This window comes from Anas platyrhynchos, chromosome W (genome assembly GCF_047663525.1).
Source record: "Anas platyrhynchos isolate ZD024472 breed Pekin duck chromosome W, IASCAAS_PekinDuck_T2T, whole genome shotgun sequence".
Taxonomy (NCBI): Eukaryota; Metazoa; Chordata; class Aves; order Anseriformes; family Anatidae; genus Anas; species Anas platyrhynchos.
Window position 1 is genome coordinate 12,555,615 of NC_092620.1, and position 16,530 is coordinate 12,572,144.

General features: G+C 45.5%; 2 protein-coding genes across 4 annotated transcripts in view; one reads left to right on the plus strand and one right to left on the minus strand.

The window, feature by feature from the left end:
• Positions 1-16,530, minus strand: part of LOC140000586 (uncharacterized) — a 554,376-nt gene that overhangs the window by 177,429 nt on the left and 360,417 nt on the right. The window lies entirely within an intron of this gene.
• LOC101805329 (E3 ubiquitin-protein ligase KCMF1) overlaps positions 1-16,530 on the plus strand; it is a 125,164-nt gene that overhangs the window by 42,877 nt on the left and 65,757 nt on the right. The gene's annotated exons all lie outside the window — the stretch shown is intronic.

The following is a 16,530-nucleotide window of genomic DNA, read 5'->3' on the forward strand; positions in this document are numbered from 1 at the left end:
ATCCATAATCTTGCATAATCACTTTCTTCCCGGCAAAAAGGTTTCCTTGAATTAACATGTATATTTAAGGCCTGGCAAATCCAGTCTTCAAAAGATCCAAAAACAGGCCAAAAGACATGAGGTCTTAAAGGCTCCTTTGGCCATTCTATCATACAATACTGAACCATTTTTAATTTACTTTTTCCTTTTCTGGGGCCCCTATCGTTCCAATTTGTAATCATTATTCCTAATGGACTTTCTGGTGGTATATCTGGTATTTCGCTCCCTTCCTTCTGGTCCCTAGTCTTTGACTTCGTCTGACCCATCTAGGAATTTTACTATGGCAATTCCCACAGTCCTTGGTTACCTTAGTAAGAGTGTCTTGCAGGGGGTTTAGGACCTATCACCCACCCACGGATCCTATAGGAATCGCTTCGGTCCTTCACCGGCCAAGTCCCTTGCGGGAGATTGGAACCGCGGTTAGAAGACCTCCATACTCGCTTCGGAACTGAGTTCCGTCTCAGTCACACTCTTACACACACAGGCAACTGAATCCCACCCAACCAAACAGTATACACCTTAAATACTTACGACTCCGTCGTCTTCGTTCGGATCTTCATGCGCAGAATTACGGGCAAAATACAGTGCTGCAGCTGGCAAGTGTTATAAATGGCTCAGGATTCAAATTAGGATTAAATAAAAAAATAGGATTTATTAAAAGAATATAAAGGAATAGAGGTAAGCAAACAGCGCTGGGTGCACCGGGAGTCTCTGCTCCACCAGGACGCACACCAGTTACATCAAGCAGCTGATTTTTATGCTCCTAGACTAATACATATTCATTACTACTTCTAAAAAAGTAGATTATTATAATTAGCTTCCGGGGTCCAGTTCCTCCTACTGGAACATGCGCATCAGTCTCCTCTGGGGGTCTCTAGGGGTCTTTCATGCTGAAGGCTCGTAGTCTTCCTCTCACCCTTTGTACTTACTCGGCACTGTTCCAAGTTTATGGAACACTCTCTGTACACTCTCCGCAGGTCTTGTCTCCCAACCGTCCTTCAGCTTCTTTTTCCTTCCTCTTAATCTCTTGGCCCCCCCTGGCCAGATACCAAGGATCCACATAGTATCTCATAACAGTCACCAGCAGTCACCAGTTATTATCAGTTGTTCTGAAACTCCCAAACAGGTTGACGACCACGAGCAATTAAAACATTCTTTCCCAGCTATCTACAGTCATCTACATAACATCTATAGCAGTGTTAAATCAATCTCGAAGAAGACAGAAAAAAAAACCCTGTAACTGTTAGAACTAGAAGTCAGGAATAACAAAAGCAAACAGGTTCATAAATTTAAGGAGTGTTTTCTGAAGACGTGATAAACTGACTGGAATGAGGGGGAGACTGGGGCACACTGCATCTGTGGTTCAAGAACTAAATTGCCAGTGCAGGGCCCAGAGGCAGACAGGATTCAAACAGAATTATTCTTTATGGACACGAATTTATGGACACGAATTTATGGACACGAATTGGAATTGTTAAAACATTCCTCACAATCCCTTATCTTCTTTTTAATATCCCCAATTCGTGTCTCTTCTGTTATTAATAATTGGATTTCATCAGTTTGTTCTTGGAGGGTCCAATCCTTAAGCATCATAATTGACATATTCCCTTCCTTTTTTAATGAAGTTATTACCAATGTACTATTTATCACCCGGCGTATTAATAATGTAAAACAAGGTATCATACAAGGTACAAATAATAACGTCATTACACCACATAACAAAAAAAATAACACTCTTCTAACCCATGGTCCACTAGGCAGCCATGAAAATAAATCCCATTCCATATCCTTCCAGGTTTGTGTTTGCTCGCTCACCTTCCCCCCCTCCTCCTCTGGGATGGGAGAGAGAAATGGGAAAGTGAAGCCTGTGAGTTGAGATAAAAACAAGAAGATAATAATAATAATAACAACAATAATAATGATAATAATAATGATGATAATATTACTACTAGTAATAATGTGTACGAAACAAGTGATGCACAATGCAATTGCTCACCACCTGCTGTCCGATGCCCAACCTAACCCTGAGCAGTCTGGCCCTCCTCCCAGCCTGCCTGCTGACAGGACAGTGAGAAGCTGAATTTGGTTGGTCCTTGGCTTGGTGTAAGCACTGCTCTGTAACAATTAAAAACAATTAAAACATCAGCATATTATTAACATTCTTCTCATCCTAAACCAGAACATAACATTCTATCAGCTACTAGGAAGAAACACCCTTTTTATCAATCTTTAAACAGCAATTACTAAAGCTAAATTTTCCACAGACTTCTCCTTCTTATGCTAGTAAATAATCCAAAGCTAGGCAATTTTGATACAAAGCAGTTCTCATCATTTATAACTATTTCTATTACAGCTAATAACCTAATTATTCTATTAAGTATATATACTGGGGTCCTATAGTCCCACGATCTGTCTTCTGCCCACGTATCTGGATCATAATAGGCAAACACCTTCAGGGTTGATTCAGGCTTGTGTTACCGTTCGGCCTGTCAGGGTGATCCAGCTCCTTAGTGTGGGAGAAGTCCAGTCGAGGCCCTCTCACTCGGCAGTCAATACCCATAGGGGTTGCCTCCCTCGGTAGACCATACACACCGCAGTGGAGGGTCCTGCCCTGGTCTTGCCTTCTCCCTTTCCTCCCTTCAGGCTTGTCCCCTTTATTTGGCATCCTTAATTCACGCAGAGCCTCGTTGCCAGAATATTAGGTCTTCCTTAACTTGAGTTTCAGCTTCCCAGGAGTGGACTCAACCCTCCAAGTTTCAGTAGTTACTGGTCCTTTTATTCTGGATGCATGGGTCCCTTTCTGCGGTTCTCACAGCTGTTTCAGTAGTCAGTGAAACAAGGTACAGTCCCTCACACCGAGGGTTCAGTGATTCTTCCCTCCCGTGGCTGCTTGTTGAAACACTTTCTTTTTTATCTTCTGACAAGTTAAATAACAGTTATCTAATTTGCTTTGCCGTATGGCCCTTTCCAGGTTCCTGTAGCAGGATTCATCTGATAGCCTTTCAGGTTGATACAGATTTGACTACAGATACCAGGGTTTTGGCATTCATCACTATCTCCACAGTTTCCCAGCTGGACAGTCACATTCATTTTTGTTGCATTCCTTCAGGGTCTCATCACTCCAGTCCTTGCAGTCTCTCTGCTGGTTACACACTTTATCGATATCTATGCATTCTCCACTTCTGCACTTGAATTTGCCAGGTCCAGAGCACTGAATAACATTGTTACAGTTTGCTTCATCAGTGCCATCCAGACCACTGCACTGTCTACCCCCATGGACACAGTTCCCATCTTCACATCCAGGAAGGGCAGTTAATTTCATCACTTCCATCCTTGCAATAAGGATAAGGTGCACCGGGAGTCTCTGCTCCACTGAGATGCACGCACGTTACATCAAGCAGCTGATTTTTATGCTCCTAGACTAATACATATTCGTTACTACTTCTAAAAAAAAACAGGGTTATTATAATTAGTTTCCGGAATCCAAACCCTCCTACTGGAGCATGCGTATCAGTCTCCGGTGGTCCCTCTGGGGGTCTCTGGGAGTCTCTCATGCTGAAGGCTCATAGTCTTCCTCTCAGTTTTTTTTTTTTTTTTTGTCCTTCTCCTTTGTCCATCTTGGCTGTATGTCCGAGGCTTGCACAGCGTTCCCTGCAAGCTTTGTGTTTTAGCCATCCTTCAGCTTAATCTCCTGGCCAGATATCAGAGACTTGCATAGTGTCCCATGCAATAGTCATAATAGCAGTTATTATGAAACCCCCCCAGATATCAGAGACTTCAAGGAAAAGCCTACAAATATATTTCCCTTCAAGTTCTCTATTGACACGAATTGCTAAAACATTCCTCACAGCAATAAGGTCGCCCCTGAGCCTCCTCTTCTTCAGGCTGAACAATCCCAGCTCCCTCAGCCGCTCCTCATAAGACTTGTTCCCCAGACCCCTCACCAGCTTTGTTGCTCTTCTCTGGACATTCTCGAGCACCTCCGTGTCCTTCTTGTAGTGGGGCAGTAATTATGCTTATTTTCTAATTTTAAAGCTGTATATTTCACATTAGGAATTAATTTGGGAGCAGGAGTTTCTTCAGCTTTTTGCTGAGCACAGGACAAACAGGCTCTTAACACAGCACAGAAGTCACACCTTTACCCTTTCTTTCTTCAGTCTTTTGTGCAGCCTGACAATGGTTAATGCTTTCTACCACTTTCTCTTGATTTTTCCAAAATTTTTCAGCCCACTCCTTCCCCACCTGGGAAGGGGTCACATTTGCATTTTTGCAGCAGTTTATCCATAGCAATCCTGCCGACTACGCCAATTTCTCTGTCTCGTTAAGGGGAGTAGCCGATTAACCATTATGGATCTGGTGGGATTCAGGGTACTGAACTATCACAGTCACAGATTCACCAATAATGTAGCACACCCTCACTCTAGTCACATTCAGTAACTATCACAGCTAGGAACAATGCAATTAAGTGCAATTTATTACAGCAACAGGTACACAGGTTCTTTGGATTGCTGGGATAAATAAATTGTCTGCAAAAGCAAGCTAGCATGCATGAAATACACAGGTACACAGCCTGGCTATTAATGCGTTAAAAGGCACAAAGACTCTGTAGAGATTTCTAAGTTTCTGTGGAGAGACCTGGTATAACCAAGTGTTCAAATCTCACCCAAAGGCATCCCAATGGGGGGGGGGGGGTGGGAGGAGGAGGAGGAAGAAGGGAGGCTCAGCCCGTCAACTGATCCCAGAGGTCAGAAGGTTCTCGTGATGGTGTCTTCCCTAACATTCCCTTTCTCTTAAGCCAAAATATTGCTAAATGAGTAATGCTTCATACTGTTTGAGGCAGAGAGCAAGAAACAACTGAATATGTTTCAGTTTAACGGTGTGATTTTCCCTTGACCATGCATTCTTCGTAATAGATCTGACATTGCAAGTGGTGGAGGTGGCTTGTGTTAATACTACATTTTTTCTGTTAAACTGTGATCATAGAATTTATAGTTAGGAAATGATCATTAGGACATTTGCAGTTTTGAGACCTCATTGATCATAGAATGACTTGTGTTGGAAGGGACCTTAAAAATCATCTAGTTCCAACCCCCCTGCCATAGGCAGGGTTGCCACACACTAAATCAGGTTGCTCAGGGCCTCATCTAACTTGGTCTTGAATGCCTCCAAGAATGGGGCATCCACTACTTCTCTGGGCAACCTGTTCCAATGCCTCCCTATCCTCTGAGTGAAGAATTTCCTTCTAATCTAAATCTCCCCTCTTTTAGTTTAAAATCATTCTCCCTTGTCCTCCATCTGACTGAGCAAAGAGTTGCTCTCCATCTTCTTTATAAGTCCCCTTTAAGTACTGAAAGGCTGCAATGAGGTCACTCCAGAGCCTTCTCTTTAGGCTGATCAGCACCAGCTCTCTCAGACTTTCTTCTTATGAGATCTTTGTCTACTAATCCTCTTGGAGTCTATGTCATGGTTTTATTTCAGTAATTTTAGTTGCTTCTATGTTTTCATACTTCAGTGCAAATACAGAAGTTTGTTTTAATTGATGCTGAAAGAGGACTTTGAAGATAAAATTGTGTTTACAGCAGTTTACTTTCATGAAAGCCCTTAATTTACTACTGCAAATGAAGGAAGCTTTCAAGGGCCTTTACAGATGAAAAGATGCTGCTGCTTCCTCTGCCTTTATCTAAATTAACAATAATAGAATCACAGAACAGTTTGGATTAAAAGGGACACAGAGCTGAGGGAATAACTCAAGAGAAAAAAAAAAAAAACAAAAAAACACCACCACACAAATATTTTTTCAAGACAAATATGCAAAATAACCCCAGAAAGGCAACGTAGTAACCTGTGGAGAGGTCAAGAGAGCAGCTCCTGCTAGTAAAGGAGTGTCATCCTCTTTACTTGGCTACTGAGGCAAGAATCTATTTGGGATGTGCTGATTTTGCCTGAATTGCTTGTCCTGTTTATTGCAATTTTCCCCTGCCAACCCCTTAGCTCTGGAGAGGTTTATTTATTTTTGTGCTTGAAGATCACCCCATTGGGCTCTGTTAAAGTCTCACAAGTTACATTCTGCAGCAACCACCTTCTGGATTTCTAGTCTGCTTATGGCACTTCTGCAGCTACACTGTCACCACCTTCTCTGGGACAACTTCCTACCCCCAAGCAACAGACAGAACTATTTAGCTGCATAGATAAATAAATATTATGCTGATGGTCTGTGGCATAACAAAGCCTAGTTTGGGTGACTAAGCATCTCGTTCAAGAAGAGATTTTCCTGGAAGAGCCCTTAGAGAATTACTATGTTTCTCTAAAACCTTCACATGGAACAGGCTATACAGAAAGCAGACCTAAGATGGCAGGACCTACATTTGTGTAACAAGTCTGAGGACATCCAGTCTGTCTCACCAGGGACTGTATTACAGAAGTTTGTCCCTTCGCTGTCCCCACATCAGCAAGAAACCCTTCAGTCCCAGACTAAAACCTACAGTTTTAAGTCAAGAGGAAGAGGGCAGATGAAGACATGGGGTGACTACTCAATCAACTGAGTCACAGCCACTAAGAGGAGGCAGGACAGAATGGAGCAGAAGAACTGAGAAAGTGATGGTGATAAACAAAAAAAGCAAGGTTGGCTGTCTATGAAACAACATCAGAACATGGTAAGAAGTCCTAGCAGAGAGACAGGTATCAGCAACATAACCACCTCCTCCAATTTAAGTGTCCTGGTGGAAGGATTCTTGGTTTTGGTGTTTCAGTGGTTTTTTTTTTTTTTTTTTTTTTTTTTTTTTAAACAAACAAAACAACAACAAAAAACATAAACACCTCAGCAATGAATTCCTCTTGGTATTTCAGACTCTTCCCAACTCCGCTGGCCACCCTGTGCTTTCCCATTCTTAGCACCCTTTCCTTCCCCTAACCTATGTTCTTCCCTTCAGCTGGTACAGAAGGAGGGCTCACTCCCAGGCTCTACAATCCAAAGATGCAGCCTTTTATCAGGAGAAGCAGGGAGGAATGGAGCTTCTGTAAGTGTGCCATGGAAGTGACTTCCAAAAGAACAAAAACACTCAGTTTTGAAACAAGGACTACTTGAGAGCTTGCCTGTAAGGGCACATGGAGACTATCAGTGAGACAAGTACTTGGGCCAAGGAGTTCCAACGGTAGCAATGACACAAGGGTAGCAAACCCGTCTCCCAGTGGGTCAACTCCAGATATTTTGCCTTGGTTTCATCTCTCAGTCCTGGAATGTGAAGGTCATTGGTAGAGCAGATAAAATATCAGTTTGTCATCCTCCTCCACAAATACATTCAGTGAGCGATCATTGTTGTTCCATGGATGAAGTAACTGGACTTTGTATGATACTGGAGGCATGTCCATTAGTAAGTCCAGACATGTGGGTTTGCTGTAGACAAGTCCCTGGAGCTCCTGTTTCAAAGACATGTATACTGGGTCCCTCGTATCCACAGTCTTATCTCACCTATGAACTTCTGACCCATTGTGCATTCTGTTTTTGCCTATTTAGGCTCCCAAAGCCAGCTCATCGATTTGCCTGGATGCTTCTGCTGTCATGCACATCTACAGGAAATGTTGCTTGGAGACCATGTTGAGATGTACGCTGGTCAGTCTTGCTGTCTGCAGGCCGCCGGCCACCCTATGGCAGTGGCCACGCCGGGTCCGGTTGCAGGCTGCTCCTGGGCCTATGCCATGCAGCTCCTCTGGGAGGAGCTGTTGACATTGTCGAGGGTGGAAAGGCCTTGCAGAGATCTGGACAGATTAGAGAGCTCATTTAGTCCATGAATTTGGGCTCCCTCTGTCATAATGATCCTTATAGACATTAGAGGTGTTATGTGGTAGTGCTTTGTTGTAGGCTGAAGCCAGTTCTGGTTGCATTGCCCCTATACTTGACAGGTTCCATCAAGGTTCATTCTTCATTAGTTTGGGTGACTCTTACTGTAATGCCATTGACATGACATATAGCAGTCATAGTAGTAACGACATACAGCATCATTTGGCATCATACAACTCAAATCATGGGCTATTCTCACCCAACATCAAATTCCCTTGAGGTACACATCGGAATTCCCTATTCTCCCACTGAGCCAGCAGCGCGCGCTTGCAGCCCAGAAGGCCAACTGCATCCTGGGCTGCATCAAAAGAGGAGTGGCCAGCAGGTCGAGGGAAGTGATTGTGCCCCTCTACTCTGCCCTTGTCAGGCCCCACTTGGAATATTGCATCCAGGTCTCGGGCCTCGAGCACAAGAAGGATGTTGATCTGTTAGAACGGGTCCAGAGGAGGGCCATGAAGTTGATCAGAGGGCTGGAGCCCCTCTCCTATGAAGAAAGGCTGAGATAGCTGTGGCTGTTCAGCCTGGAGAAGAGATGGCTCAGGTAATCTCATTGCAGCTTTTCAATAATTAAAGGGGACTTATAAAAAAGATGGAGAGCAACTTTTTGCTCAGGCAATGACGGGACAAGGGGGAATGGTTTTAAACTAACAGAGGAGAGATGTAGATTAGAGATTAGGAGGAAATTTTTCACTCAGAGGGTGGTGAGGCACTGGAACAGGTTTCCCAGAGAGGCTGTGGAAGTCCCATCCCTGGAGGTGTTCAAGACCAGGTTGGATGAGGCCCTGGGCAACCTGATCTAGTGAGTGGCATCCCTGCCCCCATGGCAGGGAGGTTGGAACTAGATGATATTCAAGGTCCCTTCCAACCCAAGCCATTCTGTGATTCTATGCGGCAACTCATTGTCATGCTCTTTGGCCCAGGCGTCTATGAGGTTGTTTCAGAAATGAGTCCCATTATCTGACTCAATGGTTTCTGGGGTGCCATGTCAAAATAAGACTTGCTTTTCAAGGCCTAGGATAGTGTTTCGGGTGGTGGCATGGGACACAGGATATGTTTCCAGCCATCCAGAGGTTGCTTCCACCGTTGTAAGCACATGGCACTTGCCGTGGCGGGTTTTTGGGAGTGTGATTGATTAACTGGCCAGGCCTTCCCATATTGATATTTCAGCCATCATCCTCCATACCAGAGAGGCATTAAGCACTTGGGTTGTTTGACTGTTGGTGCATATTTTGCATTCACACATAACGTGTGCAGTGGTGTCTGTGGTCAGGTCCACCCCTCGATTGCAAGCCCATCTATATGTTGCATCTTTGGCCAAACTGGTCAAAAGGGTATTCCATACCATCTGAAGTCATGCTGAACAATTAATATGGGGGTGCTGGCCGGGGTGGTGGGACTGGCTGCTCAGGATAGGCTGGGCATCAGTCAGCGGATGGTGAGCAATTGCATTGTGCATCACTTGTTTCGTACACATTGTTAGTAGTAGTACTATTATCATTATTATTATTTTCCTTTGTTTTCTGTCCTAATAAACTGTCCTAATAAACTTTATCTCAACCCACAGACTTTCATTTCTTTCTAATTCTCTCCCCCATCTCAGAGAGGGAGGGGGGAAGGTGAGCAAATGGCTGTGTGGTGTTTGGTTGCCGGCTGGGTTAAACCACAACTAGGGTCTAGAGGGCAAGACCTATGAGGAGTGGCTGAAGTCACTTGGTTTGTTTGGCCTAGAGAGGAGGAGACTGAGGGTCTTCCTCGAGGGGGGAGTGGAGGGGGAGGTGCTGATCTCTTCTCTCTGACTAGTGATAGGACCCGAGGGAATGGCATGAAGCTGTGACGAGGAGGTTCAGGCAGGAAAAGGTTCTTCATTGAGAGGGTGGTTGTGCACTGGAACAGGCTCCCGAGGGAAGTGGTCAAGCCTGCCAGAGTTCAAGAAGTGTTTGGACAATGCTTTCAGAAATATGGTTTGATTTTTGGGTGGTCCTGTGTGGAGCCAGGAGTTGGACTCAATGATCCTTGTGGGTTGAGTTCCTTCCAGCTCAGGATATTCTATGATTCTAAATGCTGGTACCAAGTGGGAGCTTTCTGCAGGGTCCTCTGTTACAATGAGCTGGCTAAGTTTTCCCCACAGCCAAGGGATATGTGCAGCACAACACAGGCCTGGGCCTACTCAGGCTAACTGTTATGTGGATCAGTAACTCCTTGATGTACAAGAGTCCTACAGTTAGGATCACTACATTGCATGTTCTTTTGAAATTGGCATTTTGTTCTAGATATCCATTTTAGTGGATAGTGTTGCCTGTGTCTTGCAGCACAGCGTAAAGCCTGTAAACTGCCCTAGTAATCCAGCATGGTCATCCTGGCGGTTTGCATCTTGGGCATGGGGGCCTCTTGTTTCAGCTCACAGGACTGGTATCTTTGCCTGGAGCAGGGGTTACATGGATGCCCCTCAAGTAGTAGCCTCCTTGGAGGGACCCATAGACTTTGTGCACGCTCAAACTTATTTGTGTCTCCAGTTCTCCTTCCGGTTCTTTTGGTACACCCCATTCTCTTAAACTTTCCTTTCCATCCCAAACATTTTAGGGCTTGTTCAGCAGACTTCTCTAGTGGCATGACCCAAATCTGTTTTTTTGTTTTGTTTTGTTTTGTTTTTTCTTTCTCTTATTTAATTACTTTCTGTTCACATTTAATTATTTTATAATATTTTAGCAAAGAACAGTTTATAAATTTTATAAAAGTATATATTTATATGCAAATATATTTACATAATATTCGTTTTGCAAAAAGGGATGCAGCAGGACTAGGAGTTAGAGATGGAACAGCCTCACCCCAGAGCAGCAGGCACTTGAGCATGCCTTCGACTTATTATTTAGGTACTCCTTAGGTGGCACCACAACCCCCCTGACCCCCTGGGAACATTTGAGCCATTTGCTCACTCCCCCAACCCACAGTGGGGTGGGGGAGAGAACCACAAAAAGGTAAAACTTGGGGTTTGAGATAAAGACAGTTTAATAGGACAGAAAAGGAAGGGGAAATATTAATAATTATAATAATAAAAGAATATACAAAGCAAGTGATGAACGGTGCAGTTGCTTGCCACCTGCTGACCAATGTCCAGCTGGTGCCCGAGCAGCGGCAGCCCCCTCCCCCCCCCCCAGCTCCCCCGAGTTTTATTGTTGAGCATGTCATGTGGAATATCCCTTTGGCCAGTTCGGGTCAGCTGTTGTGGTTCTGCCCCCTCACAGCTTCTTGTGCACCCCCAGCCTCCTCTCTGGCAGGGAAGTTTAAGAAGCAGAAAAGTCCTTGACTTAGTGTAAGCAATGTTCAGCACCAACTAAAACATTGGTGTGTTATCAACATTATTGTCATCCTAAATCCAAAAGACAGAACCATAACATCCACTACGAAGAAAAATAACTCTATCCCGGCTGAAACCAGGACAATATCCACCCCATATTCTATGCTATCTCAGGTCTTACACATCCCAATATGTCCTCATTAATTGCCCCCACCCTTTCCGTCCTTGGATGTACACAGATATCATTCCCTTAGTCCAGAGAACATCCCTTTAAAATGCCTGTTGTGCTTATTTAGTCCATGACTTTGGGCTCCCTCTGTCATAATGATCCTTATAGGCATTAGAGGTGTTACGTGGTAGTGCTTTGTTGTAGGCTGAAGCCAGTTCTGGTTGCATTGCCCCAATACTTGACAGAACATCTCTTCCTTGATGGCCTGAGGTGTCATGGGCCCACTGAGCTATAAAAAACTCACACTTAGGTTTCCAGTCCAGATCCACCTGAGCCACTTCAATTCTAGCAGCCTGATCCACCTGCTGGTTGTTTTTTGATGTTCTTCAGTGGCCTGACTCTGGCCTTCACTTCTGCAAATTGGATCAATTCACCTTCTCCTTCAGCAGCTTCTGCAACTTGTCTTGTGGGACTCCGTACAGCAGCCTTCCACCTCTGATTCTTTTCCACAATACGACAGGACCCATCAGTGAGCAGGTCATACTACTTCTCATATTCTGGTAGTTTATTTATACAGTGGGGCCTCTTCATCATGCATCTTCTCCTCCTCTGGTGATATTTCAAAGTCCCTGCCCTCTGGATGGTCTACGATCGCGTACAAAGTTCACAGAATCACAGAATCATCTAGGTTGGAAGAGACCTCCAAGATCACCTAGTCCAACCTCTGACCTAACACTAACAAGTCCTCCACTAAACCATATCACTAAGCTCTAAACATCTTTTAAAGACCTCCAGGGATGGTGACTCCACCACCTCCCTGGGCAGCCTATTCCAATGCCTAACAACCCTTTCGGTAAAGAAGTTCTTCCTAATATCCAACCTAAACCTCCCCTGGTGCAACTTTAGCCCATTCTTCCTCGTCCTGTCACCAGGCACGTGGGAGAATAGACCAATCCCCACCTCGCTACAGCCTCCTTTCAGGTACCTGTAGAGTGCAATAAGGTCGCCCCTGGGGTTTCCAATTTGAGCTTGTTGTGTGATCAGTGCAACCCACTTCCTCTGTAACATCAGTTGCATGATGTGTAGAGGGGACCCTTCCTTTGAACATCCAGCCCAGCACCGTCAGTCGGGGTGCCAAGAGGAGCTGTGCTTCAGTACTAACCACTTCCGAAGCAGCTTGAACTCCTTCATATACTGCCAGTATCTCTCAATTGAGGTATAGCAGGCGTTGGATCCTCTGCATCCCTGTCTCCAAAACCCTAGGGGTCACCCTCAAGTCTCCTCTGGCTCTTTCTGCCAGAGTCTCTGGCTAGGGCCATTCTCCCTGGCTGCAGTGTAGAGCACTTTTTTTTTTTACATTTTGTCCTGCCCATACTGGCCCAAGGGCTACTGTTTAATTTGTTCAAAGGCTTGTTGTTGTACAGGGACCCATCTGAAATGGTTCTTCTGGGTCACTTGAAAGAGAAATCAGATTGTAATTTGGATTGTGCATTCTCGAAAAACCCATGACGCCTAAAAAAGTTTGTGTTTCCTTTTTTGCTAGTTGGTGGAGACACAGCTGTTACTTTACTGATCACAGCCATTGGGATCTGACTACGTCCATCTTGGCATTTTATTCCTAAAACTGGATCTTTCGTGCAGGTCCTTTGACCTTACTTTGTTTTATGGCAAAGCCAGCCTTCAGAAGGATTTGGGCTATTTTCTTCCCTTTCTCAAAAACTTCTTCTGTTGTGTTGCCCCACACAATGATGTCATCAACATACTGCAGGTGTTCAGGAGCTTCCCCCTGTTCAAGTGCAGTCCGGATCAGTCCATGGCAAATGGTAGGGCTGTGTTTCCACCCCTAGGGCAGTTGATTTCATCGGTCATGAGTGGTGCTCCCCAGGGGTCGATGTTGGGGCCCATCATTAAGGCCCCCTTAATATTTTTATTGATGGTTTGGATGAGGAAATTGAGCGCACCCTCAGTAAGTTTGCAGACAACACCAAGTTGGGGGGGAAGTGTCGATCTCCCGGGGGATAGGAAGGCCCTGCAGAGGGGCCTGCTCAGGTTGGATTGATGAGCAGAGGCCAATGGGATGAGGTTCAACATGTCTAAGTGCCGAGTCCTGCACTTTAGCCACAAGAATCCCATTTAACGCTTCAGGATTGGGGCAGAGTGGCTGGAGAGCTGTGCAGAGGAAAAGGATCTGCGGGTGTTGGTTGATGCTTGCTTGAACATGAGCCAGCAGTGTGCCCAGGTGGCCAAGAAGGCCAACGGCATCCTGGCTTGTATCAGGAATAGTGTAGCCAGCAGGACCAGGGAGGTGATCATCCCCCTGTGAGAAATATCTCAATATATATATTTTTTTTTCAGACGGTTGATAGCAAGCTGAATATGAGCCAGCAGCGTGTCCTGGCAGCCAGGAGGGCCAACCGTATCCTGGGGTGCATCAAGCTCAGCATTTCTAGTCGGGCAAGGGAAGTGATTGTCCCGCTCTACTCTGCACTGGTGCGGCCTCACCTCGAGTACTGTGTGCAGTTCTGGGCACCACAGTACAAAAAGGACGTAAAACTATTTGAGAGTGTCCAGAGGAGGGCTACTAAGAAGGTGAAGGGCCTAGAGAGGAAGATGTACGAGGAGCAGCTGAGGTCACTTGGCCTGTTCAGGCTGGAAAAGAGGAGGCTAGGGGGAGACCTCGTTGCGGTCTACAACTTCCTCGCAAGGGGGAGCGGAGGGGCAGGCTCCAATCTATTCTCTCTGGTGACCAGTGATAGGACCCAAGGGAATGGAGTCAAGCTGCAACAGGGGAGGTTCAGGCTGGATATCAGGAAGAGATTCTTCACTGAAAGGGTTGTCACGCACTGGAACAGGCTCCTCAGGGAAGTAGTCACGGCACCAAGCCTGTCGGAGTTTAAGAAGCATTTGGACTGTGCTCTTAGTCATATGGTCTGAATTTTTGGATAGACCTGTGTGGAGCCAGGAGTTGGACTCAATGATTCTTATGGGTCCCTTCCAACTCGGCATATTCTATGGTCATCTAGACCAACCCTCTGCCATGGACAGGGGCACCTTCCACTAGATCAGGTTGCTCAAAGCCCCATCCAACCTGACCTTGAGCACCTCCAGGGATGGGACATCTACTAATTCTCTGGGAAACCTGTTACAGTGCCTTGCCACCCTCAGAGTAAAGAATTTCTTCCTTATATCTAATCTAAACTTATCCTCTTTTACTTTAAAGCCTTGGGGCCCTCCTCTGGACTTGTTCTAATATGTCCATGTCCTTCTTGTGCTGGGGGCCCCAGAGCTGGATGCAGTGGTCCAGGTGGGGTCGCACAAGAGCAGAGTAGAGGGGGAGAATCACCTCCCTTGACCTGCTGGCCATGCTTCTTTTGATGCAGCCTAGGATACAGTTGGCTTTCTGGGCTGCAAGCACACATTGCTGGCTCATGTTGAGCTTCTCATCAACCAAGACCCTCAGGTCCTTTCATTGGGGCTGCTTTCAATCCATTTTCTGCCCAGCTTGTATTTGTGTTTATGATTGCCCCAGCAGGATCTTGTACTTGGCCTTGTTGAACTTCATGAGGTTTGAACAGACCCACTTCTTAAGCCTGTCAAAGTCCTTCTATGATGGTATCCTTTCCTTTCAGTATGTCGACCGTACCACACAGCTTGGTGTCATCGGCAAACCTGCTTGAGGGTGCATTCATTCTCACTGTCCACGTCACCAACAAAGATGTTAAACAGCGCCAGTCCCATTGCTGACCCCTGAGGAACACCACTCGTTACTGATCTCCACCTGGACATTGACCTATTGACAGCAACTCTTTGAGTGAGAACATCCACCCAATTCCTTACCCACCAAGTGGTCCGTCCTTCAAATCCATGTCTCTCCAATTTAGAGACAATGATGTTGTGTGGGACAGCGTCACATGCTTTGCACAATCCAAGTAGATGATGGCAGTTGCTCTTCCCTTATCTGCCAATGCTGTAATCCCATCATAGAAGGCCACCAGATTTGTCAGGCATGATCTGCCCTTAGTGAAGCCATGTTGGCTGTCACAAATCACCTTTTTATTTTCCATGTGTTGTATCATAGTTTCCAGGAGGATCTGCTCCATGGTCTTGCTGGGCACAGAGGTGAGACTGACTGGCCTGTAGTTCCCCAGGTCTTCCTTTTTTCCCTTTTTAAAAATGGGGGTTGTTTCTCCTCTTCCAGTCAGTGGGAAGAGACAATAGAGAGCTGAAACAGTATAGAGAAAATTGCAAAACCTTTAGAAGTTACGAAGCCTTTTGCTGACACAGGCAGTGTGACTGATTTGTAGTGCAAAGATTGAACCTCCCAAAAGGAAGAAGCTGAAGAGCTGATGCAATGTAACTTGCGTACATCTAAATTTTCATGTTTACTTCAAAATAGAAGACCCTGATCTCAACTCCAAGATTGTATTGGAGAGGACCATGGTGGAGCGGGCTGTTCCCCCTGCAGCCTATAGAGTACCACAGTGGAGTAGATATCCACTCTGTAGCCTGTGAAGGAGCCCACGGTGGAGCAGGTGCTCCGGCAGGAACTGCCGTGCATGGGGGACCCATATTGGAGCAGTCTGTTCCTGAAGGACTGCACCCCATGGCACAGACCCATATTGGAGCAGTTCTTGAAGAACTGCAGTCTTTGGGAAGCCCATGTAGGATAAGTTTGGGAAGGACCATGTCCTGCGGGAAGGACCCCACGCTGGAGCAGGAGAAAAGACTAACCATGAAGGAGCAGCACATGACTAAGTGTTATGGACTGACCACAATCCCCATTCCCCTGTGCTGCTCAGGGAGGTGGAAGAAGAGGGTGGATGGGGGAGGAAGGTGTTAGTTTGTTTTTAGTTCTCACAGCTCTAAGTCTGTTATCAATTACATCTCCTTTATGCTGAGTCTGTTTTGCTTGTGACAGTTGGTGAGTGATCTCCCTGTCCTTATCTCAACCCATGAGCTATTTTTATCATCTTTCCTCCCTCTTTTCTTTTGAGGAGTAGGAGTGAGAGAGCAGTCTGGTGGTGCTGAGCTACCTACAGCTGCGAAACCACCACACAGATATGTATGCATTGTGAAGAGTGGTTGTGGCAGGCATTCTTCAGAATTGAAATGTTAGAATGTATAAAAAATAAACACAAAAGCCTGGGAGGGATGTTATTATGTGGTGGTATGTGCTTATCTGTGGTTTGT